The sequence below is a fragment of the Grus americana genome, chromosome 1 (assembly GCF_028858705.1).
Source record: "Grus americana isolate bGruAme1 chromosome 1, bGruAme1.mat, whole genome shotgun sequence".
NCBI classification, from domain to species: domain Eukaryota; kingdom Metazoa; phylum Chordata; class Aves; order Gruiformes; family Gruidae; genus Grus; species Grus americana.
This window is the reverse complement of record NC_072852.1, coordinates 92542852-92565979: the sequence shown is the minus strand read 5'-3', so window position 1 is coordinate 92565979 and position 23128 is coordinate 92542852. Positions and strand designations below refer to the sequence as shown.

General features: G+C 43.2%; 1 protein-coding gene across 17 annotated transcripts in view; it reads right to left on the bottom strand.

Moving 5' to 3' along the window:
• The window catches only part of ZBTB20 (zinc finger and BTB domain containing 20), a 488423-nt gene that overhangs the window by 164932 nt on the left and 300363 nt on the right, over positions 1 to 23128 (bottom strand). For 13 of the 17 annotated variants that reach the window (XM_054803829.1, XM_054803837.1, XM_054803872.1 and 10 more), the window contains one exon: positions 906 to 1006. The exons of the other annotated variants lie outside the window; for them this stretch is intronic. The gene's annotated coding sequence lies outside the window, so the exon portion shown is untranslated. The remainder of the gene's footprint in view (positions 1 to 905; positions 1007 to 23128) is intronic. 17 annotated transcript variants of the gene reach the window in all.

The following is a 23128-nucleotide window of genomic DNA, read 5'->3' as shown; positions in this document are numbered from 1 at the left end:
TAACAGAACAGAACAGATAAGAGCATGTAAAAATATAAAATATGGCTCTGCTGTACAGCTATCCACGGGCCAAAGCCTGCCAGCCTGCCATCACTTACATTCTCCTCCTTTCCCAGCACGGCTTTACAGGAAATAAGGAAGAGTATCTGGGATTTCTAGTTCTCTCGTGCACTGGAGGACACATGTCCAAGAACATATGGACTTAAATGTGTCAGCATCCTACATCACTCTTCTTTCAAGAATGTTATTAATTTTTGTGGGTGGAGTCCAAAATTTTAATGCCATATTAGCACACAGTGGCTGTTTCTGTAACGCACATGTCACAGGAAGCATATGTGTAGCAGTCCAAGGATAGCATTTTAACTCGACTTCAAGTGATTTTCCGAATTGTAATACTCTCAAGAGATGATGTATTGATGCTACTAGCAGGGTATTTCACAACTGTTGTCTTCACAGTTTCATCCATCCACCTCAATTCTGACCTCCAGAATATTATGCTGTTGCAGATCTGGACTCTCCACACACAGCTGTTTCAACAAATCTCATTTTGCTCTATAACGCACAGCGTGTGACTTCAGGATTGGTATTTTCAATGCTGAACCACGTTATACGAGTGACGTATGCTAGTCTAGGCAAAAAGCAAGACTAAGAGCAGAAAATTCTTTGCCCTGCTAACTTTACCTAAATTTCAATCCAAATCTTCTCAAACGAATTAGCCTCTTTACCAAACTCGCAGGTACAGACAGATACTGTGGGTATGAGCCATACAACCATTCCAACTGGATACAGAGAGACATGTCTTGCCAAGGGCTTTTCGGCTGTGAATCAACAGGTGGTTTGGCACCGAGATTTCTACCTGTTTGTGGTTTTCATCTTTGGTTTCAAGACAGAAAATGAGATGATACCTTTCAATGCTGCATCTCAAGCAGGCTGTATGGAGAGCAAGGTTTCATTCCAACCAAATCTCTCTCTCTCTTGCAAAGTTGAGGAAAACTGCCAACCACTGCTGCTCTTGCCATCAACACGCGATGTAGATGTCAGGAAAAAGCAAATCAAAGTAAAGGGAGAGAAGAAAAAGGAAAAGAAGAAATGTGAGTTTTACGTAAACAACAAACTGTACATAATGACTACATCTGAGGACAATAAAATAAAAAGTACTGGCTTTAGTATAAGGAAACAAATAAACAAAACCTTGGAACAGCTTACTCTAAGAGGTTTGTATTAGATACAGAGAATTTTTGTTTAAATTTAGTTCCAAGGGGTACAATACTCTGAAAACAAGTGATAAACTTGAAGGGACAACATTGAAGAAACAAACCTATCATAGCATCAAAATGAACTACACCATTACTCAGAGAGCAGCCTAAGCCCCTTCAACAAACACCCTGCAAAGCAGCAGAAACACTTACAACATATGTTCTTGCCTGCAAATAGCCCAGGGTGCAAGAGGTGGGTTTCGTTTTTTGGTTTTTAAAGCCTTCTGCATGGGCCTAACTCTGCCTTTGTTGAAGGTAGTGTTAACACACATCGAATGCAGTGGGAACCAAATGTGGATAACTGCATACTTTGAAAAATCACACCCAATATGTTCAGCTGATGCCATCATTCTCTGAGGACAAGTGTAAGCTATGGAATACTACAAGTAATAGAGAGCAGTAGTCTAAAGCAAGCTTTTCAGAACCAAGGAAGCCTATTTTGATACTTTTTCACAGATAATTGGGAATGTGTATCTTCAAAATAGTAGTCAAGAATAGGTAAAGACTGTCTAGAGATCCTTACTGTGACAGAACTCTCAACGCCTTCTCATAAAATAAGAGTTCTTCAAAGCAACTCTCAGCAACCATTAAGAGAACAGCCAGTGAAACTATGCTTTTCAGATTAAAGTAAGAAAATGAAAGTCAGTGCCTCTCCACAGACGTAGACGTAATGAGAATGACTTCAATACATCTGCTAGTAATCAAAATGGGTCCACATTCACCAGTGCACAGAAAAGTGGAATTCTAATGATCAGCAAGAAACTTTGTTTTGCCCCAATAACTGTAAAATCGTTCCAGGAAGTCGTATGTACTAATTTACCTACAGAAGACGAGAAATGCATGATCAGATTGTATTAAATCATCTATACTAATAAAGATTGAGCTGAACAGAAAATGGTATCATGATGGTATAATCACTTGGGGGGAAAGGGGCCCCAAAATATTCTGTTCCTGAGTTGGAATTAAAACAAACCCAGCCAAATGGGTCTTTTTTCCCCATGAGAAGGTGTTTCCACAAAAATGAGAAAATCAAAATGAGAATTTCCCATCAACTAGCTAGAAAAAGGCGGGGGGGGGGGGGGGGGAGTAAAGAGCCTTCCAGAGCCAGCAGTTGGGAACTATTTGTTTTGACTTTTCTTGGGTAAAACAGTTATTCCCAAGAAAAAAAATTATTTCAAGAAAAAGAGTTTCCACTGAAAAATCCTTCCAATGGAAAACGCCTGGCCACGGCTACAAAGGATAGGACCACTGGCATCAGCCAGGGGGAGGGGAATGCCAAGGTCAGCGGACTGGGTCTGCCACAGCCCTCTTGCACAATCACAGGCAAACTGCTTCCATTCTCCGCGATGCTGTTACTCCTCCAGCCTTTCTGCCTGTGTAGACCGTCAACTCTTCAGGGCAGAGACTGTCTCTCACTGTATGTTGTATGCAGCCTACTGTAACACGCGTGTGTAGACTTTCAGCACTGCAGTAACAACAGTATTTTCCCCTCTTACAGCAGCTAGTTCCCAATACGGAGATGAAGAGAAAAACACAACCTATGGCTGCAACACACTGCTAATCAAACACTATTGTATACCATGGGGATGTGGGGGGGGATGCCTTTTCATCGTAGAACTAATCAGAGTTTATACACATGAAATCAGACAAGTCTATAGTCCAGTCTTGTGATCTGTGTTCCAAGCTGCCAGAAATAAGGCAGGAAAGAAGCAGGGGGTGGGGGGGCATCTCCTGTGTTCGTAATGAAAGAAGAGAGATGACTGGACTAAGAGCTGATGAGGTTACAAGGCAACAGCAGTGCCATGAGTTGTTTGGGCTTAAAGCCAGATGTCTTGTATTTCCTTTGATTGTTTCTAAATAATTAATGGTATTAATTTAATCATGTGACACACCCCACCCCCCCTTTTAGTATTTGGCTCTGTGTACTAACACTAAATATAAAGGAGAAAAATGGGACTGTCTATAGCATACTGAATATTGACGCTGTGTGTTTGGACTGCAACAACAGCTGATACTCATATCCATAAGACTACATATCTACAGCACTCACAGAGTGTTTGCACGAAGTAGATCAAGTAGTAGCCTTCGTACTCCATCCATAAACCAGCTCAACTATGGCATATGGACACTGCATGTTTGAAGTAGTAAAATAGAGGGTACAGCTCTCTCTCCGCCCACACTTAGACGAACCTGCCACTACTATTTCACGTAACATTTTCTGGCAAGCTCCCAGATTTCAGTCATGCTGGTTTGCTTGAAAGAAACACTCAGAGGAGACTCTGCTTGTCTTGCTGTTCGAACAAACAAAATAATCACGCATCTTGAGCTAATGGTCCAAAGCTTAATGAAGATCATAGAAAAGAGGCTACCCGTGATGTGAGCATTCCCTTCTGACTTACCCACATAAGCCACTGCTGTTGGCAAAAGGAAATGAATTATGAGGATAATAAGTAACCCTGAGCTCTGGTCTAGACAAACCTTTGCTTGGTACAGTACCAGTCAGCGCACAAAGAAAACAGCAACCACCAGCAGCAAAAATTTAACTTCTCCAAAATTTACTACACCAGGGCACTGGTGGCAACAGCAGGAGCAGCTGTGTTCCTGCACCTCTCTTGTTGGAGCTGCCCATCTCAGGGGCACCAAGTCATCTCGTGGGAATATTCTCAGCATTAGGGTTCAGTACTAGGACTGCCGAAATGTAACAGCAGAAATCCTGAACAAATGAAGACTAACGAAGGCAGCTCTCTCTCTACTCCCTACATGCATGTGTACTCAGTAAAAATGTTTGCCCATCCTCCAACATACTATAGCCTACTTGCAGCTCCCCTAGTCAAGTCTCCAGTCCCACCCGTCTTATCTGCTCTTTTTTCTCATCACAATTTCCACTTATCTTGAATCCCATGATACCTACCATCAGATAGTTTTAAAATGGGGTAGCTGTAAGGTGATGGAACAGAGAAAGAAATCTGACAGCTCGGAGCAGACCCTCACTTTGTCCAGCAATGCCCCAGACTTCTGGAGGTAAGGACAAAGTGATACCATCTGAGACCTTGACAGATGTCAAAAGAACTTTCCAAAAACGTACACGAAGCTAACCTCATCAAAGAGTACCTGTGGGGAGTCAGAGAGGGCTTGGTCAAGTCTGTCTCACATTTTATTCATGGCTCCCTATTTGGTTGTCATTCTGTGGCTAGACTATGGGACCAAGACTGGCATTAGTGCTTTCGACAGTTATGATCCTTCAGTCAAGGGAAGTGAACACTGAAGAGTTCTCCACTAGAAAGCCTGGTCCTAATCTTTAAGGACTTCGCAGTCAAGGCCTAGCAATCCTACAGGCATCTTTTGCCACCACTATCTCACCAAACCAGTTGGGTTCAATCCGTTTCATCACAGAAAGATCATACGGGACGTACACCCAAGCCTTTCAACTGGGACTGGAGCAGAGCCAAAAACAGCATTGGCCCTGCACGCTGCATAGGACATCACCTGGAGGGAGCACGTAGACTGCCCCACCGCAGGCTGCGGCACTGCGGAGCGAGTGGCAGAGTGCTCTGGGTATCAGAGCTCGGGCTACGGGGCTCTTCTGCAAGAAAGGAGCAGAATGAGTATCAGACTGACCATGCTGAGCAGAAAACATCTCACCTTGTCCTCTAAGTCCTTCTCTAGCAAGGTTATAAGGTTGAAAACCATCATGATTTTCTTTCTCATGGATGTACATAAACAAAGAAAACACTAAATAGTATCAGTTAAAACAAGAAGAGGAAGATTGACATACAGAGAAGCTTTGAGTTACTCCTTCAGTTCCTACCAGCTACCTACAAAGAGTGGCAACACCTACACATGCAACAAGCACTTCAGGAATATCCAATGCCAGAGTACCCCCCTCTCCTCGCCCTTGGAAGTCCTTCACAGACCAGTGGGCACTGTGGTGCTTTTGAACTGGAACGAGAGGAAACAGCTTCAAGATAGGAATGATCACCTAGAAATGACTAAATTGTTTGTAAGGCAGAAACACTGGAAACGGCCAGCATTAGAGTTGAACAGCGTTCGAATCTCAGCACTTTACGAACGCCCTCTGTGCTTATTAGCCTGGTTTTCAGCATTTTGGGGGGTGGTGGTGGAGTGAGAAGACGGCATTTTTCCTGTGGCGACAAGGATCTCTGAAAGCGTCTACATGTCAGACTTTGCTAGGAATGTATCTTTTGTTCCTTCTTCTGCTTTATTTGCCTTTAATGATAGCTTTGCATTGAATCCCATTTGTGAGTTGCTCAAATAAATGCAAATTTTTTCTTGTAAGCAATACTCTCCAAAATACTACTACAACTGAAAATAAAAATGTTAAGAGCTAAAAGGCACTGGGTCTTCCCCAGTGCCCTCATCTCCCCAGTGGACTGGACTGCTTGCTATTATTATATATGGAGTACCAGGCAGGGTACTTGGTATTATAAATATGTACTGTATTGAAATATATAGCCCAAGTCCCTAGGGTTCTACATTCTAATTAGAATTACAGTTGTGCAAATAACTGATTTATTTGGCTAGCTGACCAAACTGAGAACATGGAAAAGGAAAAAAAACCCAACCAAAAACCACCTAGGTGTTTAACTAAATGGGCTAGTTTTTTGTGTCTGTTTGATACATTTCAATTCCAATAGACCTTGTTTCAAAACAAAAACAGAAACCTTGTTCAGAAATATCAAAGCAAAACCTATCAGCTTTCCAAAACATTTCTTTTAATTTTTCTTCTCAGTTTATTTTTTTTCCTTAGCTTTGGATAACCTGTATCCGAGGCAGGCAGTTTTCAGCAAATAAAACATTCAACAGTTTCACCCAGGTCTAAATCTAAGGGCTGAACTGTGAGTTGACCAGCTCTTGCCTTAATGGAAGAGCCAGGAGGCGGGGGATCTGCATTCTCTTCTTGGTTCAGCCCCTGTCTTTGCGTCCAAGGTGAGTTATTATCTCGTTTCTTTATGGTTGTCTCTCTGTCCACACTTTGTCTCTGCCACCTCTGAGCTCGTCAGAGTTAGATGCACCTCCTACAGCGTGTCTGTACAGTCCCTAACACAATAGATGGCTGATCTCAACTGGGGCCTGTATGATTTACTATAATATAAATAACTGCTCAACTGCAGTCAAATCTCTTTTTAATGCCAATAGTTTCACTTGCATATATTTAGTGGCCCATCATGGGAACATCAGCTTCTTTTTTAATTAATTACTTATTAATAGGGGTAAAATATGAACGGACGACAAGTCTAGATTTTTCCTGCTTCATCAATTTCAGCGCTCAAAGAAAGCATCTCATTTACAGCTACCAGGAACCAACAGGGACATGTGCGGAATGAAGCCTGAAACCCAAGATCCCCTCAGCACTTTTGTACCCCCAGTATTTGGGGACAAATCCTCTCATCCCTCCAGGGAAGGAAGGGTAGCTGGATTGAAAGAGCTGCTCATGGGCAACCCTCAAATTCTCTGAGCAGGGCTTTAGGCACCCAAGGGTCTCGGGTAGGAACGGGAAATGCAAGTACAACGTCTGCACAGAGGTGGAAACAGCCTGGGAGGCTGAAGGAAAGCGGTCTGACTGCCTCTGTTTTGGAGACCCCTTGCATCTCGCAAGGCCAACTTGCTTAATCAAAAGATGACTGTAGGACTCCTTAGAAAACAAACAGCGCAGAAATAGAAATGAAAGCGACGTTACGAACTCTTCAACTTCGAGGCACAGCACTCGGGGCCGGGGGTGGGGAGGTTTTTCAGAGCACACATGGCTGTCACTGACAATAAAGTCAGTCACGTTTTTTAAAACACTGGGGACAGAGCTGCAAATGTGCCCCATTATGCCTTGAGATGCACTCCCTGGGTACAAAAGGTGCGTGGGTTACGGAAGGCTCGTGTGTTCCTTTGCCGAGCCCATAAAAGGCAGCACAAAGTACAGACCGAGGAAGAGCAACTGCAGAGTATACGGGGTGATTATTCCTACTGTACGGGTCCGATCCCGGGTGCTCGGCTATCCTGGAGCCCCACCGTAGCTTTAACCCCATGCTATTTTTCTCCATCCTTGGAGCTGCTGCTGAGCTCTAGGAGACCCCACTGCCATATCACAGCCCCCGTGGCTGCGAGGGGACTGCCAGAGGCGTACGGACCGTGCCCGCCGCTGCCAAGGGCATCATTTGCAGTTGTCCATTCCCCTCTGCATACAAGTACCCCCACACCACGCTAAAGGAACAATTATTATAATTAAAAATAAATCTTCCTCCCTGTTGATTGTCTGTACTTATTGGCCATTGCTGCCATCTAGCCAGACGCACCTCCAATATTCACAGAAGCCTTGAGCCTGTTTATTTTCCCTTTGCTGCTTGGCCTGAAGCAGAGATAAATGCATTCCTTGTTACTCACTGCCTCCACAGAGACATTTGCAAACTTTCACAGGGTTTTCCTTTTTTTCCAACAGGTGACAAATACTGTATAACTGCAGGTGTTCTGGGGACACAAACAGGAAAATGGAGATCAGATGCAGCTGTAGTTGGAGTAAGGGAAAAATCAAGATAAAGGCAGCAGACAAGAGAGTGCTAAAAAGAGCAAAGAAATGATTGAGATGGGGTAGTTAGTTATTTTTGTTGCCGACTTACTCTTGTAAGGTAGCTCTAGCAGACTAATTTTGTCTATTTTATCATGCCAAATTTTTGCAGGTGTTACCAGGGGAAGGTTGGAAGTTTACTGAAAAAAAAAAATGTTTCTGGATGTTATTGGAAAAGGATTAAGAAGCTGTTGACTCAAACTAGCACTGAAGGATGTGCTGGAGGTCACACCTGAGGGGCACTGGCTAGTGTTACCGCACTTGTGAAGTAGGATTGATAAGGAAGTGGTTTCAGAGAGCTTCTGAGCTCAGATTCATTCTTCTAAGAATTTGTCCCCAAAATTCAGTCAGGAAAATGTTCCTAATGGAGGGCTCACTCTGCACCCACCCCTGCATCTCCTTTTGGTGTGTATGGCGTGAAATAGGATGAAAAAAAGAATATTCTAAGGAGACTTAGAAATGGAAACATTCAGACGGCGTTTCATGGCCTGCCTTCTGCCTACAATTCAGCTCTAAAAAGCCAATTCGAACTTCCCAACACTGTGGCCATTCACTTCTCCGGACAACCTGGTTTCAGAGCCATAGATCCAGCAACATAAAAAGCAAGAAGTGAAGCACAACCGGTAAAGACAACATAAACATGACCGCATGATAAAAGACACTGATTGCTCTCTGGCCATAACGTTTCAACCAAATAAAAGGGGTTGGGGGCGGGGGGGAAGGACAGCAATAAATGTCTGTGAATCCAAATTTCTTTTACTGTACTTCCTATTCCACCAGGGGAAAGAAGAAAAAGTCGTATTTTGCTTCCCTGGATTTTTTTCCCACTAAAAAGGGAGGTTTCACGGGTAATCTAGAGTAATATTCAGCTGTGAATCCAATTTATGCACTGGGATAGGATTAAAAAAGGAACAGAAGGTCTGGATTCTGAACCTGCTCTAACAGTTTTGATTTGAATACAACCCAAGTCTTGAAATGGCTTGTTTTCCACTTCTGGTTTGGAGCTGGTTGAAATATTGCCACAGTAGCACTTCCTGTAAAATTTTTGTCCAAGATTCTCATTATTTGGAACTAAACTCTAAAGATTTTGGCACTGTGAAATCCAAACAAAACTCTGTTCCTGACTCAACTGGCCCAGGAGTCAACCCAAGCTTAATCTGGTTCTGGATCCAAATCCAGCTTCAGCCCATTTCCATTGTTATATAGATTATGCCATAATACCACCTCTAGCCTCAGGATTTATGATGCCTCCTCGCAGGATGCATATTTGTGTGTAAATACATAAATCACATCAGATAAACAAAGAAGACATGCCAGAAAACAGGAGGGGAGGGAACAGGAGAGATACCTACCAAGCAGTTTGTCTCTAAAGTGTTGCCAGTTGTGAAAGGACTTGACGTGCTAATATCCGCTCATTCAGACTCTTACAGACATGCTAAGAGCGTGACGGCTGGCAGGCAGTGCATTTAAGTGCTGTTACTGAGGCCCCCAAATATTGACAGAGTGCCAGACTCTGAGAAACTATTGATGTATGCAGCCGGCCGCTGCTCCAGACACCTCTCAGACAGAGTCTTTAAATGTCACAGATTAATGAATTTTCATGAAACGGAGAATGAGAGAAAGAATTAAAAAAAAAAAAAATCCCACAGCACCAACATGAAAGCATCTTTTATCCCTACACAAAATTCTGCCCTCAAGCCTCAAGATTCCTAATAGATTATAACAAATCATAAGTCAGCAGGAAATACGGGGTGGAGGAGGTTAGACCCTCTAGATCATGCAGAGCATCCTCAAACAAAGCCAATACGTGAGATATTCATTTTTATCAAAAACAATGAGGGTCAAGGGCCACTCGGGTCTCAGTTTCATTTTAACCAAACCCACGAGTTACAAAGCCTAAGGGGTAGAATTGGTTAAATGGTTTTTATCTGAGGTACAAATGGGGCCAAACTGCAAAGTTCAGCTCTTGACTTTAAACGACCCTAACTTCAGAGCCATTCAGATAGACAGCTGTACTTGGACCTTCTCTTAGTATTTGATGTTGTGCTTGATCTTATCCAAGAAATTGCCAAAGTTAGTTATGATATAACATTTTTATGCCATCAGATAAACCAAGTATGCTGATTATTTCTCTTTTTTCATTTATATCAGTGAACTCAAATATGTATGAAAGAACTTCAAATATCATTAAAATGTAATAATGCAAAATGCAGTTGGAGCGTAAATGACAAATCTATGCATAAGACATCACTTAAAGAGGAAGGAAGTGAAGGGATGATGTAGATGATGTATGCAGAGGTAAAAATGGGCCATTTATACTCAACTGTGTTAAAAATACGGCTTCAGCAAGCTCCTGTGCACACAGCCACTTGGAAGCGGGGCTCCACAAGCCATTTGCTCCCTTGTTCCCAGAGGCACAGGCACTGATTCCTGCAAGGCTCAACCACCCCCACCGCCCACGGGCTGTCCCACAGGATTTCTCTTCAACACAGTGACACCGAGCGGGGTGAGTGCCAACACGCCCAGCTCCTGGCTGGCTGTCTCCTGCCCCCTCAAAAGCATAGCCGTTTGACAACGCTGACGGAGAAGGGGAAGCTGCCGCCGCCACCATGACGGCCAAGCATGTTGCAGGAAAATCGGGAGAAGCTGAAAGCATCCTGCCATGCAAAGGGAGTGCTGTACAAAAAGCCAAGCAGCAAGACCCTGTCAGTGGCACAGCAAGACCCTGTGGTTCTCCACTTACATTTTCACTGCAGAAAAGGCAACATTCTTCACTAAAAACTGTTCCCCTACCTGTCTCTGGCCACACGAGGCTTTGCTGACCACAGCAGCTATAAAATCTCACTGTAAGTATGAGGACTAGCACGAGCAGTGTTTAAGAGGAGCTTGTTTTCACATCATCTTGTCAGTCAGGTTATTTGTGATTACCATTGCCAAAGGAAAAAAAAAATTCCAAAAGACAAAGTTGCCTTCTGACTGTGAAGCCAAGTGGAAACAAGTGCAAGGACTCTGACAGTAACCTCTACCTCCTGATGACACAGAAGTCTGGTTTTTGAAAGCCAACACGCTTCTCTAGGTTGGCACATGTGGCAATCAACTGTATCCTGGACTACGACAGTCAGCCATTTGTGTTATCCACTCTCGTCACCACCCAAAGCATGTCTTCCCTACTACTACACATCCCATGACCACCAGAGTTGCAGCAGGGTCTCCAACACCATTATCCATTACCCGTAGCTCTACAAATGATCTGGATGAAGTAGCAAGTAGCCATCCTCTGCCGACAGCCAGAGAGAAGACAGAGCAAACACGCGTGTAAGAGTGGATGACACAAATGACTGATTAAGTACATGAAAAGGCAAAATGTCAAAGCCTTTCTATTCTGAGAACAATCACTATACAAACAAAGAAAAAAAAATCAATATAGATTTTCACAGAGGGAACTATTTTACTCATCATTGCAAACTTACTTTAAAACACTCGGTACTTTTTCTTTAGGACTTTTAAGGAGTCTGTCTAAGGTTACTGCCCTTTCTGGCCTGCTATTTCTTCTCACACGCCCCTTTTCCTTTCTCCTTTCTTCCTCTCTCTCTCTCTCTAAAAAATAGTAACTGAGGAGCTATCACAAAACACTAACCCAGCAATTCATTCAGTCCAGCAGCACGTCTTCAGCAAAGGCCAGCACTGGTTGTACTGAATCCCTTCCTCTTCCCCTTCCACAAAAGCCTTCTCCTATACCTCAGTATAGATCTGCTTCAGTCTAAAGACTGGGATGATCCCTGAAGCATGCAGAGAAACCTATGTGCCCAAGCTATGAAGTTGTCCTTCATGAGGACTGATGATCTGGACTCTCTGCAATACCGACATGATGATGTCCCTTTGGGTCACTTCATGTTCTGAGTACACGCTAAGGCACGGCAGGTTTGTCGCAGAGCCCACCTGACACCATCTCTCCCCAGGAGCATGGTGTGTATCGCTGGGCAATGCAAAAACCATCTCCTCCAAGACCACCTCACACGGCAACCAGTAACAAAACTTTCTTGGGAGATTTGTCTCTTTTCTGAAGAAACAGAAAAAGGAAGCTAAAATTTCTAAAACGTAGCCAAACTTCAAGTGAGCATGTTGGGAAGGGAGCAAAGCTGGGCAATTTTCTAACTCACTGCAGGGTTAGGACACTTCTTTTTTTTCAATGAGCCTCTGGCATTTTAACTAAATGAAGGGACTGAGTTAGAAGACATAACAAAGTCTTATGACTTGTCCAAAGTTATGCAATAGCCTTCTCTCCCTGTCTTCTTTTGCAAATACTAGAATCGCTAAGTCTTGTCCCTGTTCTCTTTGCATGCCAACGTTACAACAGTCATTTCAGTTCCATAAGTTCTGCACCATCTCTCTGGGATAACAGAGGTGGGCAAAAATTTGAAAGAACTGGAATTATTGTTAGACAAAATTTATCATAGAACAGAACAGAATAGAACAGGATAGGACAAGACAGGACACACAAAGTAGCAATTGCAAGGGAATGAATAGGAACAAAGGCGTTACAGAATTAAAATTATTAGGTCTGAAAGGAACCTTGGAAGTTCCTGAGTTCAACCTCCTTCACCTGGTTTAGTACAGTATCAAAGGCCACCCTCCTTTGTCTCATCTAGTCTCTTTGATTGTCTCCATATACTTTCCATCAATTAAATAATTTCTTGTAGTCATTTCTGATTACTGTTGTCTACCTTCCATCTTTTTCTTTCTTTTCCTCCGTGTGCATACATCACAGATCACAACCGGCTTGCACACCCCCCTGCTTGTTAGAAGTCCCACCTCTTCTGCTGACTTACTGCACTCCTAATCAAAAGGGCAGGAGGAAGCCGCTAGGATTCATTCCTCCCCTTCTCTCCTTCTCTCTCCCTCTCTTTTTTCAAATGGCACAAATGTCAAACTTTCTAAAAGGATGTTTGGCATAGCTGAGTTCAGTCATGTAACGTACAAAGTCGGTATGATCAAAAGGTTGCAGGGCTGCCCACTGCTAAAGAAGAGGGGAAAAAAAAAAGGAAACCGGGATCTCTTCTGAAGTGTGAAAGAATGCGTGAGCCAACTGTTGCCACTGGAAACACCATGTCTATTAGCAGCAGCGGTGGGTCTGAAATACGAAAACCTAGGTCCAGATTCTAGTTTCTCCGAAATTCAGGGCTGTTTCTGATCCGATTTTCCTCCCATGAAGAAACAGGGATAGACACAGGTACGGAACTGAAAACTTTTATTCTCTGTGCTTTGCATTGTTATATGGAAAATGACTGTATCTACGTGGAAAAAATAGCAGTTGTTTTTGTAGTCAAAGTTGCTGAAACTAATCAGACAGAACACAGATTCACACATCAAAAATACACGGTCTCTCTGGTGCTTTTATATTGCCACCTCTCAACACAGTATTTTCATTCTTATTCTACCCACCACAAGAAAGGAGGACAGATTATCCCTCCCTTCTACATAACTAAGATTGCTACGATTTTGTGTGGCAACTGGTTTGCAATTGTAGGGCGCTTCATGATTGCTAAACTGCACGCGCGCATCTTCCTCTACATTTCTGATGCAACGCTTCTGGTTTTATTCAGCCATCCTATTTGCTCCACTTTGCAGAGCCCTTGTGAAAATGTTCGCATCTTCTTACCCAACATCAACATTAGAGAACCCCCCAGCTATGCCACTGGCTCCTGCAAAACGCCTGCGCTCACAGTGGCCTAAAAACTGGTGGTCAGAATGCTCAGCATGAAGAATCTCTCCATGAGCTGAGACAGAGTTTCCCCGCCAGAAGATAACCCAAAAAATGTAGACAGAAAAGCTCATTGTCAATATCCATTTAATAGAAAAATCTTAATTATAGATAGCTTTCAGTCCCAGAACAGTAGACGGGAACTTGAGATTAATTCCCCCTATGACAAAGTATGTGAACAATAACCAGAATTTGTAATCAATACCCAGAGGAGAGAACATCCAAATTGTAACAGGGATTTGGGATTCATTCCCAGAGGGCATAATATATGATTTGGAACAGGTAGTCTGGGATTAATTTTTGATTATGAAATATTTGAACAGCAATTTTCAACTTTTAATGAAGAGAGGATGTGGACACCAGAATTAATATAATTCCTAAGTCTCTCCATCATATTTCAAGACACAGATGACAGATCACAAACAGCTGTTCAGGTGGTACACAAGTTAATGTGGGAGTGCCACCTAAAGGAAAGTGCACTGGGATGGGACTCTGGAGAGAGGCAGGCAAAGACCAGAGTTGCACTTTCCCCATTTCGAATAAAACTCGCTTCTTGCAAATTCTGCATTAGAAGTAATTATTCTGTGTTTGCTGACTTGACACAGATAATCGTAAGTCAGAAAACATTGGCATGGAAACATGTCTTTTCTCTTACACAGGGAAAAAAAAATGTAAAGGTGTTCAACAGAGAAATAATTCTTGCTCTAAGGGAAAATTTCAACATAGGAGTGTGCAAGGCAAAATATACAGAACTTCACAATGTCCTGAGGGGGGACTACAAGCCAAGTTTCTAAAGTTCCTGAGAATATAATAAAACAGCTAATTATTTGCCTAGGATAAAGATAACAAGAAGTGAGCTGTGAATCATACCCTTTTCTGTTAGTTTCTACAAAATAATTTTCTTTATGTTTACCTCACAGGCCAATGAGTAATTTTAATGATTATGAGCTGCATCTGTAGCCATGTAAGACGAGGGAAATTTCCTCTATCTGCATATTTTGCCATTTATGAGTTAATGTACCAAACTGATGTTTCAGGATGCAGGTTGATCATCGCAGGGGTCAGAAAAACTGGCCTCCATGTCTAGCGTCCAGTATTGCTCAGTTGGGTAGACGCAGTATCCAGAAGGAAAACACCTTGCCCTGAAACAACTGCTAGGAGGTGCTTCAGAAGCAAGACTAAAGATGAGATGAACCAAAAGCCTCTTTCAGCTCAACAAATACTTGATTCCTAATTTATCTTTTCAACCTTGTAAAACATTTGAAAAGGTGCTCTGAATTTCTGAAATGGAAGGTTTAACTCTCCTTTAACTCTACAGAAAAAAGACAAGCCAGCCGGGGTTCCCTGTGAGGCCAGCCCTCTCCCCTAAAACCTCAGACCCACATCTACCCATGGATCATTTCCAAAGCCTCCAAAATTATATATAAGTATGCTGTCTCTGCCAGACCCTATTAATCATAAAGTTCTTCTCGTTTCATTTCAGTATTAAACTCATCTTGTTCAAATCTCTAATTTTCCACACTGACAGAGGAGTTCTCTATACATCATTCAGCTCTATTTCCTAGATACGTTCAGAATTACAAAATTCATTCAAGCCCATCTGATCTCTTCTCACTAAACCTTCCGCCTTCCACTGACTGACAGAGAAGAATTAGCCTTCCTCCTGTCAAGTATACATCTCTTCCCCACAAAAGTATGTGAAAACACATCCAAATAAAGCCAACGTCTCAGTTTGCCCTTGTACTTGTGTCTTTGCTCTACAGAGCAGTCAATTTTATGGAGCAGCAAGTCCCATTGATATAATATCAGACAGACTACTAATATTTCTAAAGTACAAACAGCTGTAGCATTCCCTACACGGCAGGCTACCGCACTCTGAAAGCAGCAATATGGATGAAGCGGTACCGTCGGCACCCCTCATTCTAGTGGAGGCAGGAAGTCTCACAATGAAGTCATGCTATGGAGCGACACTGCTGAGCCTAATACATCACGGGTCAATTTAAGTCATTAAAAAGTAAAAATTGCCAACCACAATTATCCTCAGTGATCCTATCTAATATTAAACCCAGATGCAGATCTCAGGGTTGGGAAGAAAAGAGCGCGTCAGATATTCTCTGTTCTTTCCCTGCTGCAGCAATGTCATCCATCTCATTTCTAACCCAGCGCCACAGCTTCTCTCCAGTTTTACAAAGACACTAGAGCGCGATGCCAGCAAAACAAACGATGGTGCTGCTGCAGGAACAAAAGAGCGCTCAAGCCTCTCCTTGTGCTTTTTGGGTGAGCCAGGCATTTGGCAGAAACGATGATGCCTCCCCGAGAAGATACGTGCCACAAGACGTTTGGTGCTCCGCAGCTGGGAATAGCCCCTTTTCTCACCCCTGGCTCCCAAGCAGCAAAAGCTTCATCCCCACAACACGGCTCGGGGACCTGCAGAGCCCTCCATTCCCTCATCCACATACAGGCTACGCCGGCTCTAATCAAGCAGCTATGGCAGGGGACTTGGAGTCAGACTCCATCAGGGCACGGTGTCAGATTAGTCACCTCCCCAATTTCTGCCTCAGTATCCCCAAGTGTGAATTAGTTTCTGGTGCCTACAGGTTAAGAGGCCGGTAGCTTTAGAAGCACTGTATGTTAGACAGACGGATCTATATTCCATTCTAAAGAACACTCTCTATTCTATTCTACTATACTTTTATCGATTTGAAAGAAAACAGACTCTGTTGCAGTATTTTTTGACTAAAAACCTGTAGAAGAAATTAAGTTACAGTCTTTTACAACCAGAATCTGGAAGGGTGTCCCATTGTAATATTTTCAAAGAGAAGTTGTGCATGCAGTATGTATGTGCATATGGTGTTTATGAATTGTTTTTTAACTTTAGATATTTTATTCATTTTTCCACATGGTACAAGTAGAACACACATCTTTGTTGGACAGACACCAATACAGTAACATAGCTTTAGATTTCAGGCACTCAAGATTCAGTGGGACAAAAGGCTGCCCTATCTTCATGCCAGGACATCACGTCCTGAAATTGGGACGCATGCCATCAGGCAGTCAATATCTCACTCAAGATACTCAGCCCTCGATACAGTCAGTTATACTAAATGAAGGAAACTGTAACTGCTTCCAGTTATTCCATACAGAGATAAGGACCATGAGAACTGCGTCTTGGCATACAACATCCTATTTTGATTTCACTGTATTGTGGGATCTGCTGTTATCCACAGTTTGTGGACTTCCAATTTTTTTTCTCACTTGCAGTATGCACACAGCCAGCAACTTTAGTCATAACAAGGTTCAGGAGTCCATAAAGCAGAGGGAGGGAAGCGGGTAAGGAATGGCACAAAACGACCTGGCTTGAGCTTTTCAGAGCAGATGCAGAAAGAGCAGAGACGCTACTGGTATCTGCAACCCTGGCCCCCGCAGTCAGCAACACTGAAATTCACTTCTCCCATTTACGCTGTGTGCACGTGTGCAAGCTGCTCTCACGTATTCATGGAGAATATTGAATGCCTGTTCTCCAGGATAACTGCCTGTCCAGACTCAGAAGTGTAGTTTATTGCCCAAAGCCAGATGAAATGCAAGCGTGAACAGCTTACCTTCAGACCAGAAAAGTCTGCCCTGCTACTGCAGACTGCCATGTCTAATAACTACATAAACCTTGTTTATTTAATTTCAAAGCTGCTGTTTCACTCAAGCCGTACCATGGTCTCAGGAATCACAGGACGGTGGCATTTAAGAGGAAGAGGCAATGATTTAATTGATTTTCCAGGAAAAAAGCTAGCTCCAAAAGCAAAATAAAGTTTCCTTTATAAAGAATGGAAATACTAATAATGTAACTGAGCACTTTTTATAATTTAACATGGTGAACCATCATTCTGTTAAATGAAATGTAAGAAGGGACGAACTGGCTCAGAGAAAATAAGTAAGTATTAATTCCATTCCCACTGGTAATTTAACACCTATCTTGCACCCCAAGGTCTCAGAAACACTGAGTACAAAAAATACTTCTTTCTCACTATCTGGAAAAAAATGAGGATAAGGGAAACAAAGATTAACATTTACGTGAACTTGAGATGCTTTGGTTTTCAGATAGTCAAATTAAAATGCCTATGCTGGGTATCTACAGCACACAAACTAACGATTCTTGTCCGTTGTCCTACTGAAAGTCTCTTCCTGTGCCTGGCTTAAATTTGAGGTTTCTTGACAAGCTCTAATGACTGGTTAACCTCACTTTCCTGATAAAAAGCGAATGCTCCCTGACTTCACCCTTTTCTTGAAACAAGCCCATATGGATGAAATATATGAACTTCCGTCCATGCGACTGCTGCTCCGTACATTACTTAAGTGTTAAAATGAAAAAAGGGGGGAATTTTTTTCACTCAGGTTTGTCAGGTCCCACCACGGGGAAGTTCGTCTCCACTCTCCCTTGGGCAGCGGCGAGTCCTCTCCCCACACCCGTCCCCTCTCCCAGCCGCAGGGCAGTCCCGGGGCTGCGGGGAGCGATTTCAGCAGGGTGAGGGATTAAACAGGACATGCGCTGTAGCCTTTTGGGTCGCAGGTGGCACGGCGCTTTTATCTTCACGTGCGCCAGGGTGGATATCTACAGCTTACGAGCAGGAAAGGTCAGGTATGTCAGCTATGATGGCAACAATCAGCCTCACTAGCGAGCACGGGCATATTCACCTTTCGCTGCTCGCAGCTGGCAGATGCCTCCCGAGCCGGAGCGGAGCGGCGGCCCTGGAGCACCGGCTATCTCTGGGCACGGTCCCACCTTGGCTCAGGGCTCCCGCTCCTTCCCCTGCCTGTCACCAGCGACGGCGAGGGTGGCGGATAACGCCGGTATTCTGGAACCGTTCTCTTCCGAAGCCACTGAAGAGATTTATTATTTATAGGCAGAGGGATGAAAACATGAAGTATGTACGTGGGGGCCCGTGGGGGGAGGGCCGGTTACTGCCAGGCAGTAATTTCAGTCTGAAGTTCCTATGACTTAAATAGCCACTTGAGCTCTGCTCTTGCAGTTTACGATGTCAATAGAACCCCTAAATGAAATTACAGCCTTCTGATACGCAGCAGGGTAGCTTTTCTTCACCGTGTAATATACGCGGCCGGGAGAAATTGCACTATATGCGGAGTTTCACTAAAGCAGAGTTTATCATAAGAATGTTCCCGCTAAAATATGATTAGGCTTCTTGTTTGCCGGATAACACATCTAATGAATCAGGGTGTGCGTGATAGCCATGTTTTGTGAACGCAGACATATACCCTGAGGTGAACTGGGCACTCCACTGCCTCAAAGCACCAGCTATTTCATTTCCACTGTAATTTGCACCTGCTTTGTTTTGCCAGCAGCACAGACCCATGCTAGCTCTGGAACTCGCCTCGGTTCCAGGAACTCAAAGCATGCACAGAGGAAAAAACAACAAGGCATCAATGGGGGGATCTATGCGCTGTATTCACAAGCTTTTTTTTTTTTTAAGCATGCCTGAGCCTGGCTAAATCTGATCAAGTTTTCCTCTCCTGTAGCCCTGTGAGGGCAAGTAAAATATTTCCATTTTACAGGTGGGTAAGTGGGACATAGATAGAGGTAAACATCACACAGCAATGGATCTAGGATACAGATTCAGGTGTCTTAAAGGCTATTCTGTTTCCCTTCATTCTCATTACGCTATTCAACCATTCCCCTCCCCAGCCCAGGACAGGAAGAAAAACCTTCCTTTTACCATTCATGCACCTTGCTATTTTAAAGAAATAGTCCTTTAGCTGAGGAGGTGACTTAATTGTTCAAATGTTCCATGTTACAACACAATTCTGGAGTTGACAATTAACGATCTGTGGTTAATGGCTGCTTTACCTCAGTAACTCGCAGATCCCTTTTACTTTCCTAACTTTCCCTGTCATATGTCTTAATTCAAAATCAAGTTTCACTTTCTTTTCTGATTTACAGGAAGGGAAATCAGTGATGTTTCAATGCTGTGACCCAACAAGCTGTTCTTCAACTTCTGGAAAAGACAGGCTTAGAATACAAAGTAAGAAAAAAAAAATTACAATACCTTAAAATGAGCATTAATCTCAAAACGAGGCAGTTGCTTTCATGTACTTTTACTGCAAAAATTGTCTCTGGATATAGCTTAAGTTCTTGTACTTCTGAAGTGTCCCAGTACCTATGAATCTGTGTACCTTTATCATTACATCCTTTTCTGTGCTTTGTTCTTGTCTGATGCAGTTAACAGTCACCAAACAACAAACATATCACATCAAACAAAATTGTGCAGAGAACAGTGGTTTTGATTCTACTACATAAATATATATTCACTTCCCAAAAAGTATAAACTGGTGGTTTCGACACGAGCGAAAGAGTACCATTTTCTCTTTGCTTGTGTCAGGGAAGACATGATACCTTTCCCACTTTATTTCTAGGTAAAATAGGGAGGTTTAATTCGGCAGTGCATGTAAAGCACTTTGAGATTACTAGTCGGAAGGGATGCTGTAATTAAAATGGCTACTGCTAGAAGCAAACAGTGCCTCTATAAAAGAACGACCATATGTATTCATTTCCGGGTTTTAACGCAACTATGGTAAACTATTACACAGTAGACAAAGAAGCTACTACTAATGAGACAATTTATCATCTTAGCATTCCAGAGTGTTTAAACAGACGGTTAAAATATGATTTGAAATTGCAGATTTTTACCCTAATGATTTTAGACCATAGACAAACCATTATAACCCTGGACTACAGTTGATAAGCAGCTTATACCATAATAAGAAAGACTGCCCATTTTCTCCACATTGCTGTACATCAGTACCAGCGAAGACAGGTTCCCTTGCTACCGCAGAGACTTGCAGAACAAATACATTAATTAAATAATTTAAACATTGAGAGGTTTAGAGCAACACAGAGACTCTTAAAAAAGAGAGATTAAACATTGTTTTGCCTTTTTGGTGAAAGTTGCCAGAGTGACAGTCCTTGACTTCAGTATATTCAGAGAACAAGTGTTATACAGGCAGAAGTTTGAAGTTACAGACATTTAGTACTGTGCTTTGAGAACTTTCCATTTCAGAAGTACTTATGTCTTTCAGACTTACACTGCCTGGAGGGAGAAAGTAAATCAGAGATAAGCTTCAAAGATCAGACCCAAAAGTGTGTGTGGGCGTTCAGTATAGCCCATTTAGAGAAAAGAAAAAATCCATTATGTTTCTATCTGTGATGTGAACTGCCTGAAAGTTGGGGATGTTCTGATCTGTCAGCTGCTTTGAGTACACTGCAGAAAGGTGATGCGACGGCCAAGTCGGGATCTTAACACCAATTTAGTCAATAGCTGGGCCCATTCGGATTGGGGCTTTGATGCATGTAAAGGTTATTTCTATGTGTATGTAAGATTCTTTACTGAGGGGAACAGCAAACTTAATTGCGGGTTTTGTTAAGAGCTGGTGATTTAGTTTAGGTTCAGAGAGAGGTTCCACAGCACCAGGGAATGAAGAGAAAGAGCTAACCCTCACTGCTCAGTGCTGAAAAAGGTCTGCGGTCAACTTACGGTTTTGTATATGAAAAAAGAGGAGTTCACAGTTCTTTATGGTTCTAACACAAAACCAGATGAAGCTCAGAGGTTTTGTCTATCTTCCACTTGAAGTTTTCAGGCTTAGTCAAACTTCAGCAGGGGAGGGACTGCGAACCCCACATGGATCGCAACCAGCGAAAATATTTGCAAAACTTGCCAAGCAGTAAAACCACCAAATCTTGCATGACTTTACTTATTGGTTACAAGAAATAGCAAGCACTTTAGTTTGGGTTGGATGTGATTTGATACTGAGCTCAGTTCTGAAGTCTATGTCAAAGCCTCCGATAACTTCAGTGAAAGACCATTCAGCGCCAGCCTTTACGTACCGTCCTCACGACTTACACTGGGCATGAAACCAGGGAAAGTGTGACTGTACGTCACAGGTGACCAGCAGCATTTGGAGAGGGGCTGTCTCCCTGGGGGTCAGAGACACATGCTTGTTGATACACCTGCTGAATGAATCCAACTCAAAAGCAAGACATGGGTGAGAAAAATGATTCCTGGTTAATATCCCACGTGAGATACACTGGTGCCATCAAACATCTTGTTCTTCTGCCAGGGACATGTTTCAAAGAACGGGATAATACCTCAAAATACAAATATTTTGACTGCTACCCTGTGTTTCTTATATGCCTACTTTGTTAAGAGTAGAAAATGTTAGTCAAGAAATGATTCATTTCTTCAAGTCAGATAATATGGGAGATGATGAAGGATGATGAATGGAACAGCCCACGCACTGCCCTGGCCTTCTTTAGCACTACAGCAGTAAAAGATTAAGAGAAGTGATACATTCAGCAGGGCAGGAGAGGACAAAAGGAGACCCTGAGCAATCTGGGCCTGGAACTAGAGATGCACATCCTACTCCTTTTTCTTTCACTGGCTTTCCCATGCGGCCGTGAGCAAATCACTGCAGTTTCCTATGCCTCGGCTTCCCTATCCAACAGCTGGAAATAACTCTGCATAAGAACCTTGATGTTGGCTGAGACACCCATTGCTTTAGCAGCCAAGATTTTGTATATGAATTTCTCCAAAGTACATTTATTTTCCTGATTGCCAGTTCCCCATACACACACAAAGAGAACAGAAGGGAAGCGAGAGAGTTAAAAAAATAAAATAAAATAAAAAATATTTAAAAATCCAATCCCTCCCTCCCCCTCAAACGGACCAGCAGCCTATAAACCAACTAGTTCTTCCTATTCCCAGAGGTGGCTTCCACAGAAGCATTTTCTTTTACTATGCATCTACTGTAGAGTTTCTTTTCTGCTTGGCTGGGCAATCAGGTATTCAGAGCATAATGTAAATGCTCAGAACACAGAGGCATGAAAACTTGCCAGACAGAAACTCCAAGCGAAGGATTAACATTAACCCCCCCCCCCCCCCCCGTCCGCTGCCGCCGGCAGCTCGGGCGCGGCTGCCGCGCCTGACCCCCACTGGTGGCGGCGGGGACGCCAGGCCGGGCGCAGCCCCCCCCGCCCGGCCTGACGCGGAGCTTCCCCTGCCCTCAGCTCGGCAGTCTCTGCTCCAAGCTCCCTATTCCTCTGTGCTTGTTGCTGATTTTGTTTATATATATATATTTAAAAAAAAAAAAAAAAAGAGGCTAAAAAAAAAAAAAAGGCAAAACACAACCAAAAAAACCTTTATTTCCTGCTTCGCCGCAGCGGCCCCGAGAATAGAAGCCTTGACACATCAAATTCTGGGAGTTCACCACTCACCAGGGCTGTGGTTCCTGGTCCAAGCGGTGACGAAGGAGAATCACCTCACAGTCTCTGGAGAGTGGCAGGGCTTGGCTGCGAAGCGCGCCCTGCGCCGATGGGCTTTTTGAGTTTGCTCTGTTCCAGAGCGAGCGCCGAGGCAGAGAAATTAGGGAGGGGAGAGGTGGGAAGGAAAATCACTGGAGCCTCTTACGATCAAACTTCCACTAAGCAAGAGGAAATGTCTTATAAATAAACAACAGCAAGAGAAACAAAAAAATCCA